This window comes from Mirounga angustirostris, unplaced genomic scaffold (assembly GCF_029215605.1).
Source record: "Mirounga angustirostris isolate CCGP_5_RB_7025 unplaced genomic scaffold, mMirAng1.0.hap1 SCAF_14, whole genome shotgun sequence".
Lineage (NCBI taxonomy): Eukaryota > Metazoa > Chordata > Mammalia > Carnivora > Phocidae > Mirounga > Mirounga angustirostris.
This window is the reverse complement of record NW_026991722.1, coordinates 10,218,807-10,246,411: the sequence shown is the minus strand read 5'-3', so window position 1 is coordinate 10,246,411 and position 27,605 is coordinate 10,218,807. Positions and strand designations below refer to the sequence as shown.

Here is a 27,605-nt window from a genome sequence, read left to right as displayed (position 1 = left end):
TTATTTATTTATTTATTTATTTATTTATGACTTTTTAAATTTATTTGAGAGAGTGCACAAGAGAGAGCATGAGTTGGGGGGAGGGCAGAAGGAGGGGGAGATGCAGTCTCCCCGCTGAGCAGGGAGCCCAACCAATGCAGGCGAGATCCCAGGGTGCTGGGATCGTGACCTGAGCCAAAGGCAGACGCTTAACGACTGAGCCACCCAGGAGCCCCAAAGTCTGACTTATATTAAGGAATCAATAAATGATACATCGACATAATGGTAAATGAATTAATTCTGAGTGAGTCTGGTCACCATTCTTCATTATTGGGCTAAATTCCTGTCTAGTTCCTTTCTGGTTAGTAAGAAACCTGTTGAGTTTCTATCCTCAGAGAATCAGTTCTCCTTCTTTACTGAGGACAGTCAGAGCTCCAAAACATTTCCAAATTAGGACCACATGCTTTACTGGTGACACTTAATCTAATGCAAATAAAATTCTTGTTCCCTGTATTCCTTAGCTATTTCCAACCAGAAATGATCACTGTGAGAATAGTGGTTTGATTTCTTGATTCAATTATTTAGCATTTCTTTGGGACTGTAGATGTATTTTGTAAATATTATCTCGTTTAGTCTTTGCAACAATCATGTGGAACTTCTTTATAGATAGAAACGTTAAAATAAATTGAGGCCTAGAAAGATATGATGATTTTTATAAGTCACTAAATTAGGGGGCGCCTGGGTGGCTCAGTCGTTAAGCATCTGCCTTTGGCTCAGGTCATGATCTCAGGGTCCTGGGATCGAGCCCCACATCGGGCTCCCTGCTGTGCGGGAAGCCTGCTTCTCCCTCTCCCACTCCCCCTGCTTGTGTTCCCTCTCTCGCTGTCTCTGTCAAATAAATAAAATCTTAAAAAAAAAAAAATCACTAAATTAGAGGAAGAGCAGTGATTTCAGCCAGCTTGAATGGGAAAGCCCTACATGTTTCACTATCCTTTGTTTTTCCTCCTCTACTTTCCCACTCAGGAAGCTTTGAAAGTATTTCGAGGAATAAGGGCTGGACATTTTGAAAAAGCTCACCAGGCGATTGTAATAGTGCCTCAAAACATCTTTCCAACCCACTGAGATCATAGGGATTAACATTGGAGGGGAATTATTTATTTCTGATTAGAAGGAAAAAAAAAAAAACAATTTTGTTAATCATGTCAGAATTTTTGTGAATGAGTCATTCAGTTTGATTCTTTCCTGTACAAAGGTTTGTCAGTTGAAGTAAGGCTCAAAATTAGCAAATGTAAAATGTTCCCTCCTCCTATTGCTATATAAATGACAGAGAACTTTATATAACCAGTCTCTTCAAGCGAAATATGCTGCTTAGTGGAGTCTCTGTCACTGTGACCTCTTTTCTGTACATATTTGGCTTGCCAAAAATTGTAGACAAACACACAGTTCCTGTGAAGAATGCAGTTTACTGTTTGAAAACTACCATTGTCGATAATGCTCAAGCGGTGTGTGATATGTATCGACCCCAGAGCAATAAAAGAGATTTAGAAGTGTCTGTCTATCTATCTAATCTATCGATGTCTATTTTTTTAAATAACATACATAGGTACTTCAAAATTATTTTAAAATTTATTGCACTTTGGAAATTTACAAATAATGACAAATTATCACCCTTCTGCCAGATGTACTTTATATTGACAGAGGGACAAAATTATCATGACAATATTATTGAAGTAATATAGTTATGGGATAAGTGGTAAATGGCTGATGACAAGCAGAATTTACAAGAAATGGGATTAGATAGTCATTTAACAGGACTCTCATTTCCTTTTCTGATTCTTTATGTGAATATGCTGGGAAGCTTGGTATTTATGAAGAATATATTGGTATGGAATATATAGACACAATCAGATTAAAAGTAATGGAATGGGATTCCTTGTACCATTACTCTCAATGAGATAATTCAATTTTACTTGATAAATGGATATACCATTCTTGATATTTCCTGCCATATATACACACATGCACACATATTTTATAATTTACTATGGATTGAGCAGAAACATATGATGTGTGTGGCAAGATACATGCTTTTTGATCCCTTTTTTACAAGTCCAGATCCACAGCTTTTATTTATTCCTTCTTTGCAGTTTTAAATGGGAAGGTAGAAACTGTTTACCTCAGATAAAGTATTTTGAATTACTATTTGAAGATATTTCTTACTATATTATTGAGCTACGACATTTTATTCTTCTTACACTCTGTAGTGATTTCTTATGATAGGATATATTCTCCTCTAGCTAACCTTTGAAGGCAAGCTGTCAAACAGTGATAGTCTTGCCTGCGCTTTGAGCTCTCCTTGAGTATGCAGAAGACTGGAGTCACCTCAGAGTTGCACATTTACTGCCATCTAGTGATTGAATAATAAATACATCCTGCATACTTAAATTACTACTATTTTATTTTATTTTTTTTTTACCATAGTAACACTGAACCATGGAAAAATAATAAATGTGAATTTAGAAGTCATGTAGACTAGTACAAGAAAAAACCTGGCCCTCAAAGAATAAAATCCCATCAACACTATGGGGTTGAACCAGGATTGATATCTGCTCTTTTTATATGTTCATTCAGTGTTGTTTACCTCCACTCATCTCATCTTCTGAATGAATAATTGTGCTATATTTTCCTTAGCTATTTCATTTCAAAAGATTTAGAATGCAGTTTTTTCCATGTTGCTGTTCTATATAATGTTCAGGGAATTATAAGCATTTTTCTATTATTTATTTTTTTTAAGATTTTATTTATTTATTTGAGAGAGAGAGAATGAGAGAGAGAGAGAGAGCACATGAGAGGGGGGAGGGTCAGAGGGAGAAGCAGACTCCCCGCCGAGCAGGGAGCCCGATGCGGGACTCGATCCCGGGACTCGATCCCGGGACTCCAGGATCATGACCTGAGCCGAAGGCAGTCGCCACCAACTGAGCCACCCAGGCACCCGCATTTTTCTATTATTAAGCAACAACCACAATCACAAAATTTTGAGTGAGTTTATATACTGAAAATAACCTCAGCAAATATTTCAAATATATTTTTTATTTAAAAAGATACAGAATAGTGGTGAGAATGACCCTAAGCATACCCTCATCAGTACTTAAAAATCTCTACCTACTAGTCCAGTATGATTTTAATTTATTTGACACATAGTTATTGTTGTAATGTTTTGGTGAGGGATTTTCTTAAAGACAAATACTAGCTCTATATTAAGTGCCACTTGAAAAAAAAACAAAAAACAAAAACATCTAATTGATATAGTACAGTTCATAGCAGACATTCTTATAAAATATTTTAGAAATAAAATAATAAGTGACATGTTTGATTTGTGTATAAATGGATATTAGATATAGGTACAAAATTAAATCATATTGTTTAGAATAATAGACATAGTATTTTAAAATTCCCTTTCACAGTTTTACATATTCATGTTTATAAGTCCTATTCAGATTTCTTTATCCCTCTCCATGTACTTGAAAATACATCTAATATATATCTGAAAAAATGCTTGCCCATACAATTCATCTAATCACTCTGCTTTCCCAGATTACTTTTTTTTTTTTTTTCCTTCAGTAATCTGATTTGTGCTCTAGAAATGAAGAGAATGACAGCAAGCATTGGGATATCTGTCCCCTTGGGGAGAAACCGGTAACTTAAGGTAGCAATGGTGTCTGGCAATTTTTCCCCCAAAACTGATTGAAGTAATTTTGTTGTTAATCTTACGGCTCTCAGATGAAGTGGAACTGATGTCACAATTCACTGAATTTGTTCACAGAATCAGCCATAGGCAAATCAGCAATGTAAATATAGCGGTGATTCTCAAAGTTTGTGTGGACTTGAATGCACTGGAGATTTCAATAAATTCAATCGATCTTGGGTAGAGTTCAGTATTCTGGTTTTTAGTAAGTATCCTTGGACATTCTGAAACAGATAGTCCCTAAACCATATTTTTAAAACACTATCATTTATTATTTTTTTTAAGATTTTATTTATTTATTTGACAGAGACACAGCGAGAGAGGAAACGCAAGCAGGGGGAGTGGGGTTTGATCCCAGGACCCTGGGGCCATGACCTGAGCTGAAGGCAGACACCTAATGACTGAGCCACCCAGACGCCCTGAATTTATTTTTTTTTTTTAATTCGTCTGTCAGTTATCCATCCCCTAAGTCCTCTCATGGCTTCTACATCTTAAGGGATGTAACCTGACAGCTTTTTCTCTCACAAAGACAGTAGCTGACAATTATGTTTACATTGTGGTGCTAGGGACTCAAGACTCCCAGAAATTATTGCAAAAGCAGAATCTGAGAAGCCAGATGAAAACGTGATGTTCTGGGACATGGACTCAAGATCCAAACCACCTAGGACCATTTTCATCCTCTGAAACTCAGTTGATGTGTGACATTGGGCAAGATGCATCAAATCTGTTTCCTCTAGTGTAAATGCCTCTCAGAATGGTTTATAGAATTACATGAATTAATGTGCATAAGTTCTAGAACTGCACACTGTTTTATTTACATTAAAACAGTATTTTAGTTGCTTAATTACCATGTTTAATTAGGGAATTAACATTTTACTGACATTTATTTTATTTTAATTAAATCAAAATACGTTTCTGAATTTGTCTGCGTGATTGAATACAAACCAGTTGGTTTAGCTTCTGATTCTGTGGTATAGGAGCCAGTGGAAGACTGTCTGAGGCCTCACCTGTGGGCCTAAATCATGGAAACTTCACATAGAGGGTGGCCCCAAGTCCCTTCTGTCCTGTCCAGTCTAAGCTGCTCCAGCCTCTAGATTTTACAGATCATCTCATGACTGTGCTCAGCTTGAAAGTGCTTACAGGGGCTGGTTTTGGAAGTTATGTGTTGGTTTTCTTTCTTTCAAATATAAGAAATATATTCGATGTGATAATTTACTTTAAAAATTACTAGGTTCATGAGAATATTTGGAGGTTGTTTTGTTCTCCTATTCAGTGTTTGTATGTATTAAGCATGTGTTTAAGCATAAATACATATGCCTATATAGAGGGCATAATAGTGACTTCAAGAGGCGTACACTAATAGTCTGGATAATTCAAGAGCCCAAAGACATCCAGTTGCCTTTAGCTTGAAAGGATTACCAGGAAAATTGTAACATATTCCTTTACTTTATTTTTCAACACTCAGCCTTAGTCAAAGCCATATCCAAGTAATCAGATGTTTTGCCAATAGTCCATTTGTTTTGAAGTGTATAAGCCTAATATTACAAGATCAAAAGTCAATATGCTCCTGTTTCTGTTCTACTATTTTGTGACTTTTTTTTTTCTTGAGAAAACACCATGCTATGCAGGTCATATAATCACAATAATTAATTAAGTTCAATGAAACTTAAAACAATGAACTTAGATATGTTATAAAGGACAATCTCAAAGCATAAACAAGTGTCAAACAACTGTTGAAACTAAAACATGAGTATATTTTCCTGGTTCGCACTATCCCATGGTTGTCACAGACTCTACTGCCTGCCCCCTCAAAGGCATCCCCTTCCTTCTTCCTCATTGACAAAACCAAAACATTGCTTATGTTTATGTTTATGTGCTCTCCTACATGTTCTGTGTCTTGGGAAAGGTTGACCCCATCCTTAGTCTTACAGGACAAATATTTATTATTCTAGGCATATATAGGAAAAACATTTAAGGAACAGACTCAGGATGTTGGTGCATGGAGAGGTGATGCCTAATGCTGTTATTGCCATCCTGTGATACGGGCTTCTATCCATGGAACCTGGATCTTGACGATGATGCTGAGCCATGAATTAATCAAATCTGCAACCGAACCATAGGCTACCTGTTCTGAGAGAGAATATCTTTATTTAAAAACAAACAAACAAACAAACATTATACTAGCCATGCCTTCTACTAGAACTCAGGAGTAATTGATTTAAGTACATATACTTTATTTAATTGGATAATTACTGAAATAAAATGATATTAGGTAGAATCACCATACCATTAGTAACTCATATATGGCAATCCTTATTCCACACCAATATGAGGTTTACGTATTTTTTAAAGATATATATATTTATTTATTTATTTATTTGAGGGGGGAGGGTAGAGGGGGAGTGAGAGGGACAAGCAGACTCTGTGCTGAGTGCATGCCTGACAGGGGACTAGATCCCATGACCCTGGGATCAAGACCTGAGTCAAAATCAAGAGTTGGTCACTCAACTGACTGAGCTACCCAGGTGCCCCAGTTTGCATATTTTTTAAAACATACAGAAAACTACTAAACACAGTAGTGTAATATTTTACATGTATTTAGAGAATATACACTACTTAATCCTGTGGCCCCAACATAAAACTTTGTCAATCTTAAAGGTCAGATTTTGATAATTCAAATGCTCCTTTTACAAAATTTGGATTATATTATTTGATCTGTGATCAGATCATCTGAAAATTAGTACTTGTTTATACCTTTACTATTATTTTCTATTGTTAATAATATTAATATTATTCTATTAATTATTTTCTATTTCGAAGGTCGCTTTTATTTAAACTTTATAGAAGCTGGCCCAGGATATATTAATTAAAAAAAATGGGAATTAGTTGGTAGAGGGATGAAACTATGAAAACTCATTATAACCAAACATTGTATTATGTGCTGGGCAAAATAATGGCCACCCCAAAGATGTCCAATTTTAAACCTCTAGGACCTAGGAGTATGTTAGGTTATGCAGCAAGAGAATTAAGGTAGCAGATGGAGTTAGGATTATGAATAGCTGACCTTTAAATAGGAACATTATCCTGGATGATCTGGGTGAACCTACTGTAATTGCAAGGATCCTTAGAAGTGGGGAAGAGGCAGGAGAGAACCAGAGAGAAGACAGAAAAGGATTGGTGTTGAAGATGGAAGAAAGAAGCCACAAATGGAGGAAGGCTAGCAACCTCTAGAAACAGGAAATGACAAGGAAATGGATTCTCCTCTGACTTGGAAAGAAATTCAGCTCTGCCAACATCTTGATTTTAACCCAGTGAGACCCACACTGAACTTCTGACCCCCAGAACTGTAAGATAATAAAGTTACATTGTTTAAACCACTGAGTTTGTGGTAATTTATTTATAAATACAACTCAGTCAAATCTGCACGTATTTGGTGACAAATTGTTATGGTAGCAGTAGCTACGGTGTTTATAAGACATATTTTCAAAATGTATTATGTATAGCATTTCAGTGATTTGAAAGATTGAAACTATACACCAAAACATGAATCTGGAAGATGTTTTATGGGAAATTTAGAAGAAATATCTAACACTACTGATAGATTAGGAAAAAACAAAGGCAAACAGGAGATAAGTGCTTATGATGACAATATACAATTCATTTTGATAGTTTGTAATTTGTAATTTATTTGCAATAGTGTTCTTATAAAAAGGCACCTCTTCAAAAGTGTCTAGAAACCACAAATATTTCCATTGTTTACTTTATAGAAAAATAATTTTTTCTTGTTATTCTCTCATATATTTAATTTGTAAATACTTTGCTTTTTAAAAGAATGTCTATATGTATCATATAATTTTCAACAGGGATTTGTTATCTCAATATAGGATATAACTTATTTTATTAAAAAAAATAACTCCCAATACTGTGATGTAGTTAGTAGCTGTTGATAGCCTTTTCTCTTGAGTACAGTTTCTGAGCATATATAAGATAATAAAAAATTCTTCCAGTAATCAATTAAATATGTCTATTAACATGCATATTTCCCTAAAGTATTCACTATGTAATTAGTGTTCGGGTCGTGTAGAAAATAAGTCATTTCATTTCTGTGACTATTAACCATGAAAACATTGATAAGATGATATTTACAGCTATAAATCACATGAATAATTTTCTTTAGAAGAGTAGAGAAAGCCAAACACATTAAAAATGTAACTCATATGATTTTAAAAATAACTCTTGAATTCCATTTACAAAATTGAAAATACTGACCCTTATAATAGGAAGTTAATCACTATCCATTAATCTTTTCTGTGGATTTCTAGAGGTAATCTTAAAAATGTAAAATGTCCTCTAGTTTGAAATTCCAAACCTGACAAATATTTTAGCAGTTCAGCGTTCCTGACCTTAGCAATATAAGGGCATATGTCATGAAAATAAGCAATATTCAGGGCTGCCACTCTAAATGTATATTTGTTTTGTAATTACCTACCATAGTATTTTACAAACAAAAAAGTAGAGATGTGAGGCAAATTGACAGTTCATGTTTGTGATTGGGAGCCCAATCAAAGACCATAGGCAGTCTTTTCTCTGAGAAGCTACAGGAATTAATCTCTACTTGATGAATGGTAAGTTATGATATGATATGAAGACATTTGGAAACAGATTAGGAAACCTATTTCTTCTTTCTTAACATGTAATTGTTAAAATCATTCTTTAGCTTCTGGCTAGCACATTCTTGTCTGTCAGTCCTTTTTAGCCTCAACCTGATAAATGTTTTCTGTTTACTGAATTTTTCTGCAAAATGCATCACAAATATTGCTTTGGTGACACCTCATTAGTTCTTAAGTTTGGTAAATGAAAACATTTTTATATGTCAGAAATTAAATATTTGCAATACCATTTTGTTTCTGTTTTAATTTCCTTGTACATTAATCAATAATAGCATGCTTTTGTAAATTCTGTTTTTTTCAAGTACCTTTGTCTCTATGTATAAACAACATCTTTATTCATATGGCCCATTTGACATAAATAAGCTTTCTTCTTTAAATCACAATCTTGAAACAAAGCTAAACTGTCTAAATGTTCTATGGAAGGAGGATATTGGTCCTATGAGTTAAATGGGTGGCTTGAATTTCTATTATAAAAAATCGCTGCTATCCTTTCCAGGAAAATTATCTTGACTAAGATTTGAGTATTGATTATTGTATCCAGTTCTTTGTCTTGTGGAAATAAGAAATTGCATATTAAGGGCTATCATGTGTCTTACATGCAAAAGTTACCAAATTATTTTTTTCCTACAGAAAATTTTCAGTGTAAATAAGAGGTTTCTTAAAAGATTTGTCCATTTCCTATATTCGTCTGTCCTTGGTATGTGTTACTCTGGTAAATGGCATTCACAGCAAATTTCTAACATGTTGCTACTAAGCAAAAGAGTGACTTTCTATAAACACTTAAAGCAAAATTTTAAAGCAACAAGCCTAGAAGAATATGTGTTATGTGAAGTACAAATGGACAGGCAAAACAAAACATATTGACCATTAAATTGATTTCAGTTTTGGAATCATTCTAGTTTATCAACTTCTTTCAGCATTGAAGGACCCACTCTCAGAGAACTTGCTCTTTAGATTTTCTGGAGTTGCAAATCCTATAATGTAAATTTTCTTGATATCTGCTCAAACCTCATCCTCTGCTATTTTTAGTGTTTTTACTCTGCCATGTTGTTGGAACAAAAACTCAAACTCTGTATGAGGAAAATCAAAAATTGAAATGGTGTTTAAGAAGTTATTAGAAAATGTAAGTTCTATAGATAGGTCCACTTATCTCGCAAAGTAATAAAATTAACAAATTTTGTGCATTTATTTTCTAAAGAATATATGCAAGCAGAATATGCTGCACTGATTTGAAAGTAATGACTATTTCATATACTTTTATATATGTTTGTGTGTCATGCATCTACACCTCTCCCTCTCTCTTTCTCCTCTCTCTCTGTATATGTATATGCACATATTGGGTATATGTGTATAAAAGCTCTAGTATGGATGACTGACTTTGATCTTCATGTAATACAGATAACTTTTTTAAAAGATTTTATTTATTTGAGAGAGAGAGTGTGTGCATGTGTGCACAAGTGGGGGGAGGGGCAGAGGGAGAGGGATAAGCAGACTCTGCGGAGCAGGGAGCCTGACTTGGGGCTGGATCCCAGGACCCTGAGATCATGACCTGAGCTGAAGTCAGAAGCTTACCTGACTGAGCTACCCAGGTGCCCCAGGTAAGTTTTTTTATTATAGATAAATTTTATATTAGAAATACTTAATATAAAAAATATTGGCATATTTTGGATGGTACTAGTAATTTGTAACGGGAAAACGTGCAAACAGAAAACACATACTGAAAAAAACAGGTCAACAAACAAAAGAAGATAAAATAGTACCATCAGAAAACTGGTGTTAACTAAACCTTTTAAAACAAAATGTATTTATAACACATGGCTACTTATGTAATAAATCACCAGCAAGTATTCACTGTTGTTATATAAGGGAGCCAAAGACTGCTCTGTATATTGGCTCCTGGGTTTATTTCTTCACTGCTGACTGACACCTTGTAGCTCAAAAGCCGACTTTGGAGATACTCCAATTTTTATATATCAAATTATTTTAAAAATCACCCAAACAAGCAAATGTGTAGATACTTAAAACCTGTGTACTTTTCATATAATGGGAAACCTCACCCAGTATTTGTGACCTGCTAATAAAATAATGCTTTGCTGTTAAAAAGCTCTAAAGGACAGCTGCACCTGGGAGGGCTCAGACCCAGAGACTCCACCATGCTGCTGAGGGACATTGGCTAGACAGATAAGCCCACTCCACAATTTCTCCTCTCCTGGAAGTTGCATTACCTCCCTCCCTTTATCTGGAACATACTTTTAAATAAATATTTGATGTGAGGGTGAATAGTTATAACTGTGAATAAAAACTTCATAAGCTTTAGGCTTGATGTCTGGGTGATACATACACGTGAGAGTCTGAGATGTTGCTTTTTACCAAGAACATTTTCCTGACAGATACTAGATTATGTATCCCTGTGCTATTATGAAAATCATCTGTTCTCTTTTAAAGATTTCGTTATTTACTTAATCAAGCACAAACAGAATGAAGACCCCTTTGAGGACAACATGGAATCATTTTGCATTAAGGGATCAATAATGAGATGCTTCACTGCTACTAAATAAAAATGAATAAAAACTTGCTAGATGGAAAGGAACATAAAAACGATAACAAGGAAAATATAAGACTAAGTTTCCTTGTATACCATGAGTAATTCAACCCTACAGAGTGATAGTCAAATATCTGAATACACCTGGTGATAGTTGAGTGGCAAGAAGATTTATACAAGGTCAAGATATAAATCTCGCAGAGAAAGACTTGGGAAACTGGAAATATTTTTACATAAAAAGCAGTGAGAGAATAAAGCGTGAGAGAGAACTGTACAGTTGCTAAGTTAGTGTTATTTGGATTTATATATTCAAATATGTGTATGCATGTATATATGTAAAATATGCATATAATTTTATATAAAATTATAAAATTCATATAACATTGTAGTGCTGCTAATTATAGAAGGTTTATGTGGCTGGGAATAGGAGAGAATATATGATCAACCCCAGGAATAACATAGCATTTATTCCCTGTCATAATACCAGACTAAAAGGAGAATAACCATAAAAATCCTTAATCTAGATCCTCCTGGACAACCAAAAAACGTAAAACACAGTTTTTAAAAATGCTCATGTATGGGGGCACCTGGTTGGCTCAGTCGTTACGCATCTGCCTTCGGCTCAGGTCATGATCCCGGAGTCCTGGGATCGAGCCCCGCATCGGGCTCCCTGCTCTGTGGGGAGCCTGCTTCTCCCTCTCCCACTCCCTCTGCTTGTGTTCCCTCTCTCTCTGTGTCTCTCTCTGTCAAATAAATAAATTTTAAAAAAAATGCTCATGTATGTATTTGGGGAGGAATGTTGAATATAATTGCAACCTAAGAAGTAAAACCATCAAAAATTTGTTGTCTACCAAATAGTAAAGCCCAGAGGATTTGATCCTGCAGAATAGCATCATTTTTGGAAGTATGATAATTTAGGTGAGCCCAGATGAGCTTATAGCCAGCCTGTTACAGCCACTCTGATAAATTATAGAGTTGCAAATTAAACCCCAGTTCTCAGCACATAACCCCCTCTCTTTTCCTTGATAACACTGAGCAGATAGTGTGTGAAATGTTGGAACACTTAACCTCTGAATTTTACCATGGTCATCTGATAGTTTCTGGTGTGGATCCATGTGACAGGGAACACGCCTCTTACCATTCAGTTTTGCACGTGGGGATCCTTGCATCATTCTGGTGACCACAGTTCTTTCCCCTTTTCTCCTTTCTCTTTGCTTGCAGGTCCTAACCTTTGATCTTTGCATCAGACATGTTCACTAACTCTCTGTTTAACAAGATACCCATATTTAAATCTTGTTCTCACTTTTAGGATACTTCTTGCTGAGTTATTTCTACACCTGTCTTTCACTTAAAGACTTTAATTCATTCCTCAAAATCTTGACACAAAGTGAAAAGGTCTTTAATAGAAGAGAAAGGGGTGTCTGGGTGGCTCAGTTTAGTGTCCGACTCTTGCTCTTGGCTCAGGTCTTGATCTCAGGGTTGTTAGTTCAAGCCCTGTGTTGGGCCCCACACTGGGCATGGAGCCTACTTAAAAAAAAAAAAAGAAAAAAAATATATATGAAAAAGAAAATAATCTCATTAATGTTAAAGGGGAAATTGTGTTGTATTCTATGGCAACCCTAGATACCAAGGCAATTTTCAGCCATTCACTGCATTATTAAAATGAGTTTATACATGTAAGAAACACCAATTTCAAAGGAATTAAATGCAGATTTGCCTATAAAAATCAATATAATGGTGTTTATTGACTAGCCAAAGAGAGAGGGAGAAAACACTTGAGAGATTATAAAAGAGGCAGGGTGGGTATCAATCTTGGGAGGTGTGATGGATTTTCAGACAGGCAGAGGCGTTCCACATCAGAGTCAGTCAAGCCTAAGGATCATTTTCTCTTCACTGAAACTTTAACCCTTAGCAAGAGTTCTGATGCAGAAAGTTTGGGGATAACCATAAAGAGGTGAATTCTTTTGGTCAAAGAAATGCACAATGGATTTTTGTGTGCCTTCTCTAAGTTTAAATTTATATACCTTTTTAAAACCCACTTTGCATGACAATACAATTTCAGAGAATGTGTAACTGATTCAGAACTTGTTTTTATCTTTCCATTGAAAAAAATCAGACACTCAGGAAAACTCAAAAGATAGTCTAATATTTGTTTTATTTTCTATCTCTCTTTAATTATATTTACCTTTTCCTTAACGGGTAAAACTTTCTCACTTTATTATCATATTCATGAAATATTTCTTCTTCACATTGTGGGACGTTTGATTATCTTATACCTGGAGTGCTCTCACATACCAGGTTATAATGCAGAAGACAATTATAGGACAAAATAATTAGTAAATGCTAGAGTCTTCTCAAACACACAGAAATAGCACACATGCAAAAAACAAAAACAAAAGTGAGGAGTTGAAGAAAAAGGTACTCTTCCACTTTCTTCCTAGTATACATGGGAAAAGCAAAATGCCTTGGTTCATTCAAATGCGGTAAAATATTTGCATTTCTATATATATATACATAGTCTCATAAGATAATTGTTAGTGTAAACTGATGAGGGTGGCTTTGCTCACAGTTAAAATGCTAAAGATATCACTTCTTTTAGCAAATTTGTTTGTATCCTGTAGACTTAAGTAAAACTCAGCTTTTATTAAAAAAATCCCTATCACCTGAACAACATGTATTTTCAATACCTGTTATAACTAAAATTTAACTGAAGGCAAATCCATACTTCCTCTCCTCTCATCTTGAATAAGAGACTGAAGTTTTTTGTTTGTTTGTTTTGTTTCGTTTGTTTTCATTTTTGGAGAACCCCAGGTGTACTTGGATGTGTCCATGATTACTCGTTACTTGATCATAAGGATTACAGACTCCTCTTTTGGAACAATACCATGGGGTTCTTTTCTAGCTCTACTCCTGTAATTAAGAGTCCCTAAAAAAAAAAAAAAAAAAAAAAAAAAGGCCACTTGATACTTATTCTTCTGTTGGATGAGTGCCTACTTGGTTAGAAACTGAACTGGAGATTTCATATTCTTTATTGGAGAATTGCCATAAAATTAATTTGACATATTTGAAGAACACTCTATGGTCCTGAACATATGTAAACATGGATTATTAAGCAGGAAAATGTAGTTAATAAAAACTAATAGAGTTTGGAACTTAGAGGAATAAACAATACGAGCTTTAGTTAATTTACCAATCTGGAGCTAGTGCCTGATAAAGGTGAATAAAAACATCAAGTTTATATATTTTTTCAATGTTTTGTTTATTTATTTGAGAGAGAGTGAGAGCAAGAGAGATCACAGAGGGAGATGGAGAAGTAGACTCTCCACTGAGCAGGGAGCCCGATGCAGGGCTTGATCCCAGGACCCTGAGATCATGACCTGAGCTGAAGGCAGACCCCCAACCGACTGAGCCACCCAGGTGCCCAATCAAGTTTATATTTTGGGCACGGTTATCACAGGTTTGGATCTTCCTTTCTCTTGGCATGTATCATGGAAATGATTCAAACGTAAAAATAAACTTAAGTTGGTTAAAATGAGTCATGTATTTTTGTTAATAATTATCTTTCTTTTAAAAATAGTCTTGCTTATTTCATCTAGATTTTTAATTGTTGCTCCTCTTGACAAAGCTTTTTATTTATCTACATTATTTCAATAAATGGGTATCGTGGCAAAATTGAGAAAATGTAGTTAGTCATTCATAGTACAATATATATATACAGGGGTTTCATCCCTTGACCCCCAAATTAATGTTCTCAGTGTTTTTGCTCTGTTAAAGCACACACTTTCAATCATTATTCACAAATAATTTAGTAATGTTAATGAAGCAAAAACCTTTCTTGCAGTTTTTAAAATAGTATCTGGTTAATAGGCATAAGCCAGAGTGTCCCAGAAATTAATGAATTCTAAATTCTAGCTGGTGTTGGGTTACAGTTGTTTTTTGTGAATATATATTTATTGATTTGTGTGTCAGTTTCCAAAATAATAATTGTTTTGCATCATGCATCTTCTGTAAGTGCCTTTGTTTTAAGCATGTCTTGTAATGCTGGCATTATTTTAGGATACGTAATTTCTGGCCTGATTCTTTAAAAATTTTGTCTGAGGGCATCTTTCTTCCATCAGAAATCCCTGTCATTGCAGATGAAGCATATGTATTCACTATCTCACTGATTTTAAATGGTACACTGTTACTTAGCTAGTTGGTGATTGCTTTACTCTGCCATCTACACTGCACGACATTCAAAATTGTTGCACACTTTGTAAGAAAATAGAAGACTTATCACAGAAATTTTAAAATTAAAATATGTATGAAGAATTATTATTATGTTTATTTTTTGTGTGAGAAAGAAAATGCTGCTAAGAGTTACAATAGGAATCTGATCTAGCCTGATTACTGCCTTACATGTATGGTGTTTTCATTGTTCTTTTCTTCCCCTGAACTTACCTAAATTCCAGATTTTTTATTCCATGGTCTACTTGGCGTATTCACTTTACAGTCTATTGGAGGGCTTTTAAAATTTTATCATGGTGGGACGCCTGGGTGGCTCAGTTGTTAAGCGTCTGCCTTCGGCTCAGGTCATGATCCCAGGGTCCTGGAATCGAGCCCCGCATCGGGCTCCCTGCTCCACGGGAAGCCTGCTTCTCCCTCTCCCACTCCCTCTGCTTGTGCTCTCTCTCTCTCTGACAAATAAATAAAATTAAAAAAAAAAATTATCATGGCTTGGACTCTCACTCGTGAGAGCAGATATAGCTGTAAACAGTCACAAATTAAAAAAAACAAAAAACAAGAAAACTGAACAACAGCATTGGAGGTGTGACACCTGCCTGCTCCTGTGTGTAGGAGGCAGTGGGTGTGTCCTGCCCAGGTGCTCCACCAGCAGCCAAGCCCAGCCCCCACTGTGTCTGTGCTGACTGCTAATGGCTCATACTCTGGCTGTCCCCTACCTTGGAGGATCATCCTGTGCTAATCCTCTCTTTTGTTGGAAGGATTTAATTATCATTTCCACTTCTCTGATACATATAATATTTTTCATATTTTCTATATTAATGCTGTTTTCCCTCTAAGTACACCTTTGTCAGCATTTCACAAATTTTGATAAGTTATATTTTTATTTCAATTCAGTTCCATTTTTAAAATGCCATTTGAGAGTATGTGTTTTGTAAAAGTGTTTTGTTTAATTTCAACTGCCTTTTTTTTATTAAAGATTTTATTTATTTATTTTTATTTATTTGACAGAGAGAGACACAGCGAGAGAGGGAACGCAAGCAGGGGGAGTGGGAGAGGGAGAAGCAGGCTCCCCGCAGAGCAGGGAGCCCGATGTGGGGCTCGATCCCAGGACCCTGGGATCATGACCTGAGCCGAAGGCAGACGCTTAACGACTGAGCCACCTAGGCGCCCTCAACTGCCTTTCTATTCATGATTTCTAGAGTAATTCTACTATGGGAAATTAAAAATTTTTTAAGATGTATTTTATGGCCCAGAATATGATCTCTAGCCTTGAAAATTCCATGTGTACTTGAGAATAATGTGTTTTATGCTGTTTTGGGGATACTGCAAAATATCAGTGTGTGTGTGATATTTGTTCTGCTTAATGTTATTAGTGCTTTCTAGTTGTATACTTTAGTAAATTTTGAAATGTTCTTGGCCATTATTATTTCAAATATTTATTGTACTCCATTTTCCATCCTTCTTCTCCTTTTAATATTTCTTACATATATGTTATACCTTTTGAAATTTCCCAGGATTTGAATGTTTTGTTCTGTTTTTCTTCAGCATTTTTTCCTTTTGCATTTCAGTTTAGGGTATTTCTCATTGATCTGTCTTCAAGCTCATGGATTCTCTGCTTGGTCATGTCATGTCCACCGGTGAGCACATTGAAGGCAGTCTTCATTTCAGTTCCAGTCTTTGATTTCTAGCAGCTCCTTTTGATTTTTTCTTGGAGTTTACATCTTTCTGCATACATTACTTACATGTTCTGGTATGGTTTTCTTAACCTATTAAAAAATGGTTATTTGAAATTCCCTGTCTGATCATTCTAACATTTGTGTCATATCTGAGTCTGGTTCTGATGTTCACTTTGTGTCCTCATATTCATTTTTCCCTTGTTTTTTGTTAGCTTTGTGATTTTTTGTTAAAAATGGACATGTTGCACGAGTTAATAGAAAGTGAGTAAATAAGACTTTTGCATGAGGATTTGGGAGTCGGTGTACGTTTCATGTTTGTGGTAGTTACAGGTAACAGAGGCTCCACATCCTCTAATTCCCTGTGTTTTCATCTCTCTTGTCTGGGGCTTTCCTATATTTTGCTGCTAGGACAGAGTCTGTATCACAGTCCTTTTACTATAATGCACTATTTTGATCTGGAGCCTTCTGAAGGGATCATAAGGTGTTGGAGATTATAGTTCTATAATATTCTGATCAGCCCAATCTTTTAGGGGATTGTGTCTCAGTGCGAGGAATTTTACAAGTTTTTCCATCTTTTTTTTCACTCCTATAGTTTTGTGTCCCTTGCCTTTACTCTCTTAACTGACTGCCATATTCCTAATTTATTTCTTAGAGTATCATCCCCTATTGAATATCATTGTTGTCCCCGTCCCTCCAGACAGGAAGACGGAGGAGGCCGGAGTGGGGAGACATTCTTTTCAGTTATCTGGGAAGATTTCAGAAGCTTGCTTTGGTGAATCTGGCAACTTCTTTTCCCCTAGAGTGTACGTTTTTGCTATGGAGAAGTCTCTGGGCATATTTCACAATTATTTTTCTTCTTCCTCTATGAGGCCCACAAAGCGAACTTTCTCATTGCCATGAGAACCTGGTGGGGCTCCTGGAGGGAAAACCCAGTAAACTGTAGGGGCTCCCCTAAGACAGTGACCCGTAGGATTTTCTTATTTTCATGCTAATCCACACTCAGCTTCCATTAGTTTGTTAAAATTACTATTTAAGTGTTCCTATCAATTTATTGCTCCAGTGACTTCCAATCCAGATAAACAGGTTTCAGTTGCTGGTCTCCATGAGTACACCTGACTCTCAGATTTCAGGATAGCAGTTTGCCTTGCAAATTTCTTTCTCTGATTGGTATAGGAAAGACATTGATTTTCAGTTTTTCCAGCTGTTTCTCGTTGTAATGATGGGAGAGAAAACTCCCTAGATCTTTCCATGTTATTGCTGGAGCCAGAAGTCTTGAGCTGTTTTCAAGTAGAACAGCTCTGTCTTTGAAGATGTGATCATTCAACAGAACCCTAGGGAGTCTCTGTCGATTCTCCAGTGGGTGTTTCCAGAGCTTCTACATACTAAATACATCTACCATCATTCTGTATCTTGGATCACATGCCCCAGGGAGTAGTGCAGCTGGTACCACAGCTTGGAGCTATTCCACTGCCTTCTCTTTTCCTGGTATCTATTTGAAATTGGCAGTTTCCTGTGTCTATGAAGAGTGGATCAAAGCTCTCCAAGTGTAATGTGTGTTGCCTTCAAAACATATGAAATTCTACCAAACTGTGTGCCTTATTATTTGTAGGCAGTATGAGGTACAGCGTCTTAACTTTTATATAGATATGCTAGCATGTCTTAGGAAACTGGAATCTTCACCATATATGGGTCTTATCTCCTACCCTCTGGCATACCTGTGTCTTATTGCCAATTCGTATTCACCAGGTCTTATTAGCTTATTGTCATCTATATATTAACTAGCATGATGTTCTTTGGAAGGTCACCATGATTAAGATCTCTTTATACCATATTATAATGGAAAGTAGAACAATTAAGATACTCCTGAGTCCAGGGGCACCTGGGTGGCTCAGTCATTAAGCGTCTGCCTTCGGCTTAGGTCATGATCCCGGGGTCCTGGGATCATGCATCAGGCTCCCTGCTCGGCGGGGAGTCTGCTTCTCCCTTTCCCACTCCCCCTGCTTGTGTTCCTGCTCTCGCTGCATCTCTCTCTGTCAAATAAATAAATAAAATCTTAAAAAAAAAAAAAAAGATACTCCTGAGTCCAAGCGGCAGCGATTTTCTTTTTTTCTTGCCATGCAATGGCAGCCTGCTTTTGATCTGTCCTCTTCATGTGTACTGAGAAGGAAATATTTGCTAAAACAAAAGCTGGATGCCAGGTGTCTGAAGCTATGCTTGTCTGCTCTGATGAGCTATTTTTCTATCTCAACACTAGTGACTCTAAAATCTATTAGCTATTGCCATGAATAGTTGCAGGTGAATATATCCTGCTTCGCACTCAGGCCTTGCTGGTCGTTTTGAAATTATGTCCACCTTGGCCTTAGTGTTGAAGGCTGCTCCTTCCCCTATGTCATTCTGAGATGGCCGATGACGTCTTTCCTACTGTTATTTGAGAGCCTGCCTCTGTGTCAGAATATGTGGTTAATGGGGAAAAGCCATTCCCCAAGGTTCTCAGGAATCCCAGCACTTTCCTCAGTAGTCCATTATTTTTTGCCTTAATAAAAATAGGGTTCTCTGGACCATCCAAGTAAATATATCAGATGGTGGGATCTCAGGCCAAATATGATAAATTAGGCCTAACATTCCTAATTCCAGGAATGTTACTGGACACCAATATAGGGACGTTCTGGTTTCTCCATTAAATTTAATGAAGCCCTTCATTGAGTACATGTGTTAAGTAGCCATCTGAGAAACCATTGGTACCAACTTAAGGTGTCTTTGCAGAAGATTCACAAATGAGTGCCCTTTCTTTCTTTCTTTCTTTCTTTCTTTCTTTCTTTCTTTCTTTCTTTCTTTTTCTCCCTTCCTTCCTTCCTTCCTTCCTTCCTTCCTTCCTTCCTTCCTTCCTTCCTTCCTTCTTCCTTCTTTTCTTTCTCTTTTAAGATTTATTTATTTTTTATTTTTTGAGAGAGAGAGAGAATGTGCATGAACAGAGGGAGGGGCAGAGGGAGAAAGAGAATCTGAAGCAGTCTCCCCACTGAGCACAGAGCCCAGAGCCCAACATGGGGCTTGATTTCAAGACCCTGAGATCAGGACTTGAGATGAAATCAAGAATCAGAGGCTTAACTGAGCCAGGTGACCCGAGTGACTGCGTTTTCTATCAATACTGAATCCCTATGCAGTCCTTCTATTCTGCATTCTGAAGTCCCTTTAGTGACGCAGGGCTTATTTTTCTCTGCTTTGGCTAAACTGAGCTACAAGTGTGGGCATGCAGCAGCAAGGAAAGGAAACAGATGGATTTTGGGAGAAGAGAGTCATTTACAGGACACTTATTTCAAGTGAGATTATGTGGTTTAAAGGCAAGGAGTGCTATTTGCCTCTGATAAGGGGAACAGTGATATTTCTTTTTTTTTTTTTTAAAGGTTTTATTTATTTATATGAGAGAGAGAGAATGAGAGACAGAGAGCACCAGAGGGAAGAGGGCAGAGGGAGAAGCAGACCCCCTGCTGAGCAGGGAGCCTGATGTGGGACTCGATTCCGGGACTCCAGGATCATGACCTGAGCCGAAGGCAGTCGCTTAACCAACTGAGCCACCCAGGCGCTCAGGAACGGTGATATTTCAAGGAAATTTGGGAATTCAACATTTTCAGACATCAGTGTCCTGTACACTGTTGATTTAGGAGTCAATTCTGTAAGCTTCCATCTGGATAAAGTGTAGAAGTAAGGGAAGACCATACTCTTAATGTTCTACAAAAATTTTATATAAATTTATATATATATAGATTATATATAGATTATATAAAATATTTTATAAAAATATACATATTTAAGAACTAATATAAATTAATATAAAATGAATTTGGAGTATTTGGAGAAACACTACTCTGAAGAAAAACATAATGTATTCAATGATTGAGAAATGTATACTTTTGATGAGACAATTATCAGTAATAGAAAAATAATTTGGAATCATTTCTTCAGCATATATTTTCTGAAAAATAGAAACAGTCTTTTGCTGAATCTTAATAAGATGGAAGAGGTCTGGAAGAAATGAAAATTAAACAGAATGAGGCTTAAAGGCAAAGTGAGGAAGCTCAGACAAAGGTATTTTACAAAATAAGTAAAAAAAAAAAATAAGTGGATAAATTGTAACAGTGAACAGTGAATTGGAACAACTTATTGGATAACACAAAGAACAAAATTGCCAGTGGGAAAATTCAGGGGAGTGAAATGGAACACCCAGCTGAAACTTTTTCACAGAGTAAAGGGAAAGGAGTAAGAGATTAAACAGTGAAGAAAGTCAAAGATGTAGAGAAAGGTGAATAGACATCAAGGTCAATTCTACATTTTCTAAGGTGGAAACTAGATGAATATTAACTGATATTTAATACTTGTAACTGATGTAATAGAAAACATCTTTTTGGAATGGAATAAGAGGACTATATTGACTGGGAGAATTAGTTTTCTCTAAAAAATATTATTTAGAATTCAATAAAAAAATGGTTTCATTTGGTTAGTTTAGACATCATAGAGAGAAATTCAGTCATTGCATTTGTTATCAATGCTAACCCAAGATAGAATAACTGCTAGATATTTTAGCAAAAAAAAAATTACTATAGGTTAGGGAAAACTCAAGTAGTTATCAGGCAGCAAGATCTCGAAAATGCCATAGACTTTTACAGATATCAATAGGCAAGAGAAAAAAGTGTGCAGTTAGTAATTTATTGAATGCTGTATTCCTTCTTCTGTTTTTTCTGATGATTTTTGTTTTAATTTTCTAACTGCATCAAATTCTTAAATGTTTTGGATTTGTAATACAGACATTTAAAATAAATTCAATTGAAATTGCCAATGCATACATTATACTGTTATACTTAATAATATATTTATACATATAATTAAGTATCCTAATTTAATAAATTAGTTTCAGAAATTCCTTGCAGAATAATGTAAAATCCAAGATGTTTATTAATCACCATTTAATCATTATATAATCTTGTCAACATTTTTTGACCCCATTTGAATGAATATGATGACTGATTTTTTTTTTTTTTGTCTACTGGAAATAACTTGTAACTTCAAAATTCTACAAACAAAAATATCTGAGGCAATCATTATCAAAATGTTTGCATATCAATGTATTAATTTGCATGATCAAGATATTTAATTTGCATTATTATAAGATTGGAATATCTAAAACAGAATTGAGTAAATTTGACTGAATCTGATTCAATTCAATTTTAAATTTTAAAATAGTAAAACTTTAATCAAAATGTTGATTGTAGTTGTAGCCAAATATATTTTAGGTCAGATTACTCTCTCCCTTTTATTTTGTAATAACAGTAATTATGTTAGTGTCTCTTTCAAAATCATACTGCTTTTCATACTCTGATTTGCTGGAAGATCATTTATTATGATGCATCAAGGTTAATGTTATGACAATGAGTTCTTTAAATTTATTGTTTTCAGAAGACAGTTTAAATAGGCTTAATAATTTGTATTGATATACAATTAGGCATGGTCGTTGTGTTATATTTTGTTGTATAGTAATATAGCTTTACAAACTTGAATGACATTGTATAAATCAGAAACACACATTATGGACTGAAGGCCTATAAAGATCCTGCAACCTTAGACTTATTAGGATTCCTAATCTTTAATTAAAGAAAGAGTAAACAAATTAGTGTTCTGTATGCTGTTTCCAAATGGCAAATTTAACATGAGGGGCAAAGATGCTTAGGAGGATTGCCTTGATTTCTATCTTTACCATTCTTCATTTCTGCTCCCTTTCCTCCATATTCTTCCTAAGCCTCATTACATTCCCAGACTCTGCCTCTAATTTTTATCCCTTCTTTGCTAGATTTTCTTTGTAATATTTCACACACCCAAAATTCCACTAGCATTTCTTGCATGATGAATTATCTATTTATGTATCTGGTTCACCTGAGCTCTAAATCCACATGTCCCCTGCCTTAGTAGAAGCTTTCTCTATACTTTTGCAAATACCTTAACCCCCCCATTTTAGTTTCTTCAAACATTACCCTTTTAATTTATCATGCAAAACCAAAAAGAAAAGCAGGCCAGTAGATTAATTTTCCTAAAAGTATAGTCATGTGCATTCCTTATTCAACTCTCCCATGAATTTTCATGTCCTTCAATTTAAATAGAGTATGTCAACAAAGCATTCAGCAGCCTCCATAATCGATACCAACACAATCTCTGAATATGGCCTCTCACAGTTACCTCTCAACCTGACCAACATGCTGGGTCAAATGTAAACATTCGTCTATGAGTCAGATACCTGTCACTCCAACTTCACCTTATTTAGGGAGTTCATGTTTAGTTTTTATTTCTATCACTTCTCATCGATATTTTAAGACACTGATGATATAAAAAGGAACTACATGAATCTTCCCTCGATCATTTTGCTAGGTAAATTTCGCTCTCTTCTGAGCTTCAACTTGACTTTGTATGGATATAATGTAATTTCTCATAATTCGGTTTGCTTCATTTTATTCTGTAATATAAAGACAGTTATAGGAGAGAGTATTATTTTGGCATTCTATAAAGATTTCATGTTTTTCTTTTTATTAGCAAAATAGAAAAAAGGGGCAGCTGGGTGGCTCAGTTGGTTAAGCCTCCAACTCATGATTTCAGCTCAGGTCATGATCTCTGAGTCCTGAGATCAAGCCACATGTTGGGCTCTGCACTCAGTGCAGAGTTGACTTGTCCTTCTCCCTCTGTCGCCCCCCAACCTTGCTCCTGCGAGCTCTCTCTCTCTCCCCCCTTAAATAAATAAACAAACAAACAAATTAATTAATTAATTAATTAATTAATTAAATCTTTAAAAACAAAACAACCACAATGAACAAACTAAGAAAAATGATACTGAATTGAACTTGGGTAACTTTTATAGGGTACTCTTAACAACATGAATATGTGTGGAGTTTATGGTACAATGTATTTGAGCACATGCATAAATTTGAGGATAGCAAAAAACAGAAGTACAGAATGCACAAGATCTTCCACTCATCAAACCAGAAAAGTGCAGCAGTATTCTTGTGGATTATGTGTTACTTTTCTGTTATTCCTACTGACATTAGGTAAATTAACTTTATAGTTTTTCTAGATTTCTCATTTAACCAAATTTTAGAATTTAAATTTTCACTGTTGTGGAAATTGATTTCCTATTGACTATTGTATTTTTACAAATTTTAAATTTTTAGATCTGCATTCATTATAAATTGAAGGTCAAATTATTCAAGTTTTTATACTTTGAATTATATTCTTAATTAACAAGATAGAAAATTTATTCTAAAGGTATAGATTCAAACAACTATTAATTAAATTACACATTATTCACTAATTTTATATATCATGTGATTACAATTTAAATTGTTTGTTTACATTATGACAAATCATTTCTAAACTTTCCTGATGTATGTATTCAATCCACACATTTTCATGTTTTTTTTTTCCTTCCCAGGTTTTTGAGGTATAATTCAAATACAACAAAAATCCACTTTTATTTTATTATTATTTTTTTAACTTTAGTATTTACAGACTTGTGAATGTTCTATTCATTTAATGTATCTAAAGCTAAGGCATCTAAGTCTGTATGGGAATTTAAAATGAATTAAAATTACAAATACAACAAAAGTCCATTTTTTAAGTGTACAAATTGATTAGTTTGGGCATACATATCACCTTGTGGAGTCTGGTTTTGAAATATTTAGTGTCTGAGTGCTGAATGATTGTTGCTAAAACACAGAGGACCAAATGCCAAATACATAAGAATTTGTCCACTGCTGTGAAAGAGAGTGAGCACAAGGTATGCCAATTAGGTTCCTTGCTGTTTTTGAACGTATTTTCTGTTTGCTCACTGCCAAACTTTTGTTTATCCTGTTCCCTCTGTCAGAATCCTCCTACCACAATATCCAACTGTCAAAATGCTCCCTGTTTGTCAGTGTCTAAATCCAATCCCAGCTAGTCCTTGGAGCTCTTCTTTATGTCCTCATCAAGAAGTTCTATCATCCATTTTTAAACTCCCATAGCGTGCTAGCTCACATCCTTTTTTTTGTGTTGCTTTTGAAGATTTACCAAATACTATTTACTAAGGCAACAGTGAATTCACGGTCCTTTAGAAATTAGCCATAAAAGAACAACAGTTTAATTACATTTATATATCATATTGTTTATGTATAAAGTGCACGTATCAGTTTATCAGTCAGTTTGGGCTACCCTAACAAAATACTCTAGGCTGGTTGTGTTAAACAGCAGACATTTATTTTCTCATGGTTCTAGAGGCTAGAGGTCCATGATCAGGTTGCTTGCAAATTTGGTTTCTGGTGATTACTCTCTTCTTGGTTTGTAGATGGACACTTTCTCAGGGTGATGACCTCTTTCCTATGTGCACTGAGGGAGAAAGAGCTCAGGTGTCTCTTCCTATTCTTATAAGGACCTCAGTTCTATAGGATGAGGCCTTCAAACCAATGACCACCCTGACCTTAATTACCTTAGTAAAGGCCCTATCTCTAAATGTAGTCATATTCAGGTGAGGTGTTTACAACATTTGAGGTTTTTTTCAGGGGGGATGCAATTTAGCCCATAATAATCAGCAAAAGATTTATTCACCTCACCATGCATATTTATTTTTGGTCCAGAATTTTTTAAAATAATTTGAACTTTTCTTAAACAGAAAGTTATCAAACCAGAACAATCTTTCCTTTGTTTACAGCATGATCTATCACTTAATGTAACAGATCTTGGTGATTATGATTTTTAGTAGATCCTGCTGTACCATGTGTCACATCTACTTAATAAATAGCTAAGACCACTAGTGATTACAACATGCCCTAGGGAATCTAGAAAGGCAGAAGATAAGGCAATACTGGTATTCAGGAAATAATTTCTTGATATAAGGGAAACCCACAGTCTTAATTCACGTAAGTTGATAGTATGAGAATATTAAACTTGGCACTATGATAGCCTGAAGGAAGCTGACATATCATTTATTTTTCATTATAGATATCTACTACTTATTTAATTTTATTAAATATTTCTGAAATTATTTTGTATATGCACAAAAATGTTCTTTCAGGTTTGTTTTTTTTTTTAACAAAAATTCTGGAAGGAAGGAAATAAGTATAGCGCCTCCCTTCACAAATAATTAGTTGGAGTATTTTTGTAAAAATACATATATACTGTCACATAAACTAAGTAAAACATAACTTGGTTGTGGAAGCATAGATAAATTCTAATGTCTCTAACACCAATGCATTTTTTTCTTTTAGTCAGTAAATACTGAAATTGAAAACATACAGTAGATCATAGAGTCCATTCACTCCATCAATATCAGTTTTAAGATAAGAGAACTGGGTCTATTGATATGTTTAAATGACTTGCACAAGGTCATATCACCTTCATCTCCTTGATGAAGCCAAAGGCAACCAGGTTCACAATCTCCAAATCTTTTCATTTAGCTTCACTGTATTCCTGACATGTGGGTGGTGGACTCTCTCAATAACTCTCACCCAAAAATGATTGATCAAAGATACTTTCTGATATTTTATACTTTCTTTAGAGAAAGGTTAATGAATCTTCAATTTAGATATGATCTTTAAGTTAGATATGTTCTTTAAAAAAATATGAGCAACTTGTACTTCTCTCCAGGATGGAGAAACAGAAAATGGCCTTACCCCCTTGTCAAGGATACTGACACTGAGAGGAGGAAAATATGGTGTGCCTTACACCATAACGGATGGAGGATTTCAAGGATGCAGTGCAGTAAAGGGGCAACCAAAGCGATCCTTGCAGTTTTCCTGATCTGAGAAGGCACAGTTAGGTGTTCAGGCATGCGCCAGCAACTGGAGTTTGCACGTCAGAGTCATGCAGCAGAGGGGCTTCAGAGAAAGACAGATGCGGAAATCTGCACAAGGAGGCTCTTCAGTCTTCTGATGAATTCTGGTCAGTGTGTGCAGGGGAGGAAACTAGCTTAAGCTAAGAAGTCTACTTCTGAGAGAAAAGAGCCACCTGAAAGGGAAGAGAAAACAATCCTCAGAGCCTACAAAGCACCTACAGTAGTCTTTGTTCCCACCAGCTGCAGAAGAAAAACAGCAGTTCAGGAGGTATTGGGGAGATTTTTCAGAATGGCGTTGCCTCAGTAGTGGGATGAAATTAGACCTAAATTAAGGTTATTCTTTACCGCCCCTAATAAAAATTAAAAATAAGCTTTGAAAGGATCCAACTATAACCACATGCTTTAATTGTACACCCAAACAAATTTCCAAAATATGAAGAGGAATACAAAACTGCGGAAATGAGCAAGATGAAATTCACAAAGCCAGGCATCTAGTAAAAAAAAAAAAAAAATGTCCAGGCATATTTTTGTATATAGATATGTTTTACGTGTCATTTTCTCCCTTGTTATAGTATACTGACTTTTATCTTTCTACTGTGATATTTTTCTAACTTTTCAAGAATGCTTCAGGATTCTTGGTCCCCAGACATTTGCATGGCTCACTTCTTCACTTAATTCTTGTCTGTGTTCAAATGTCACCTCCTCAAAATGATACCTTCTTTAAAAAGTTTTAGTTGACTACATCTGTCATGTCTCTGCTTTATTTTTTACCATAGCACTTATTACTTAATATATTATAAACGTATTTTTTTTGTTTCTGTAACCCACTAAACTATAAGTTCAATAAGGACAATAACTTTGTTTCCTTCTCCACTGAATTCCCCAGAGTCTAGTGCTGGAACATGGCAAGGATACATGATTATTTGTTGAC

General features: G+C 35.3%; 1 long non-coding RNA gene and 1 pseudogene across 1 annotated transcript in view; both read left to right on the top strand.

Annotated features, from left to right (window-relative positions):
* LOC135362592 (uncharacterized) overlaps positions 1–27,605 on the top strand; it is a 454,250-nt gene that overhangs the window by 79,561 nt on the left and 347,084 nt on the right. The window lies entirely within an intron of this gene.
* LOC129046211 (10 kDa heat shock protein, mitochondrial-like) overlaps positions 1,341–27,605 on the top strand; it is a 65,444-nt pseudogene continuing 39,179 nt past the window's right edge.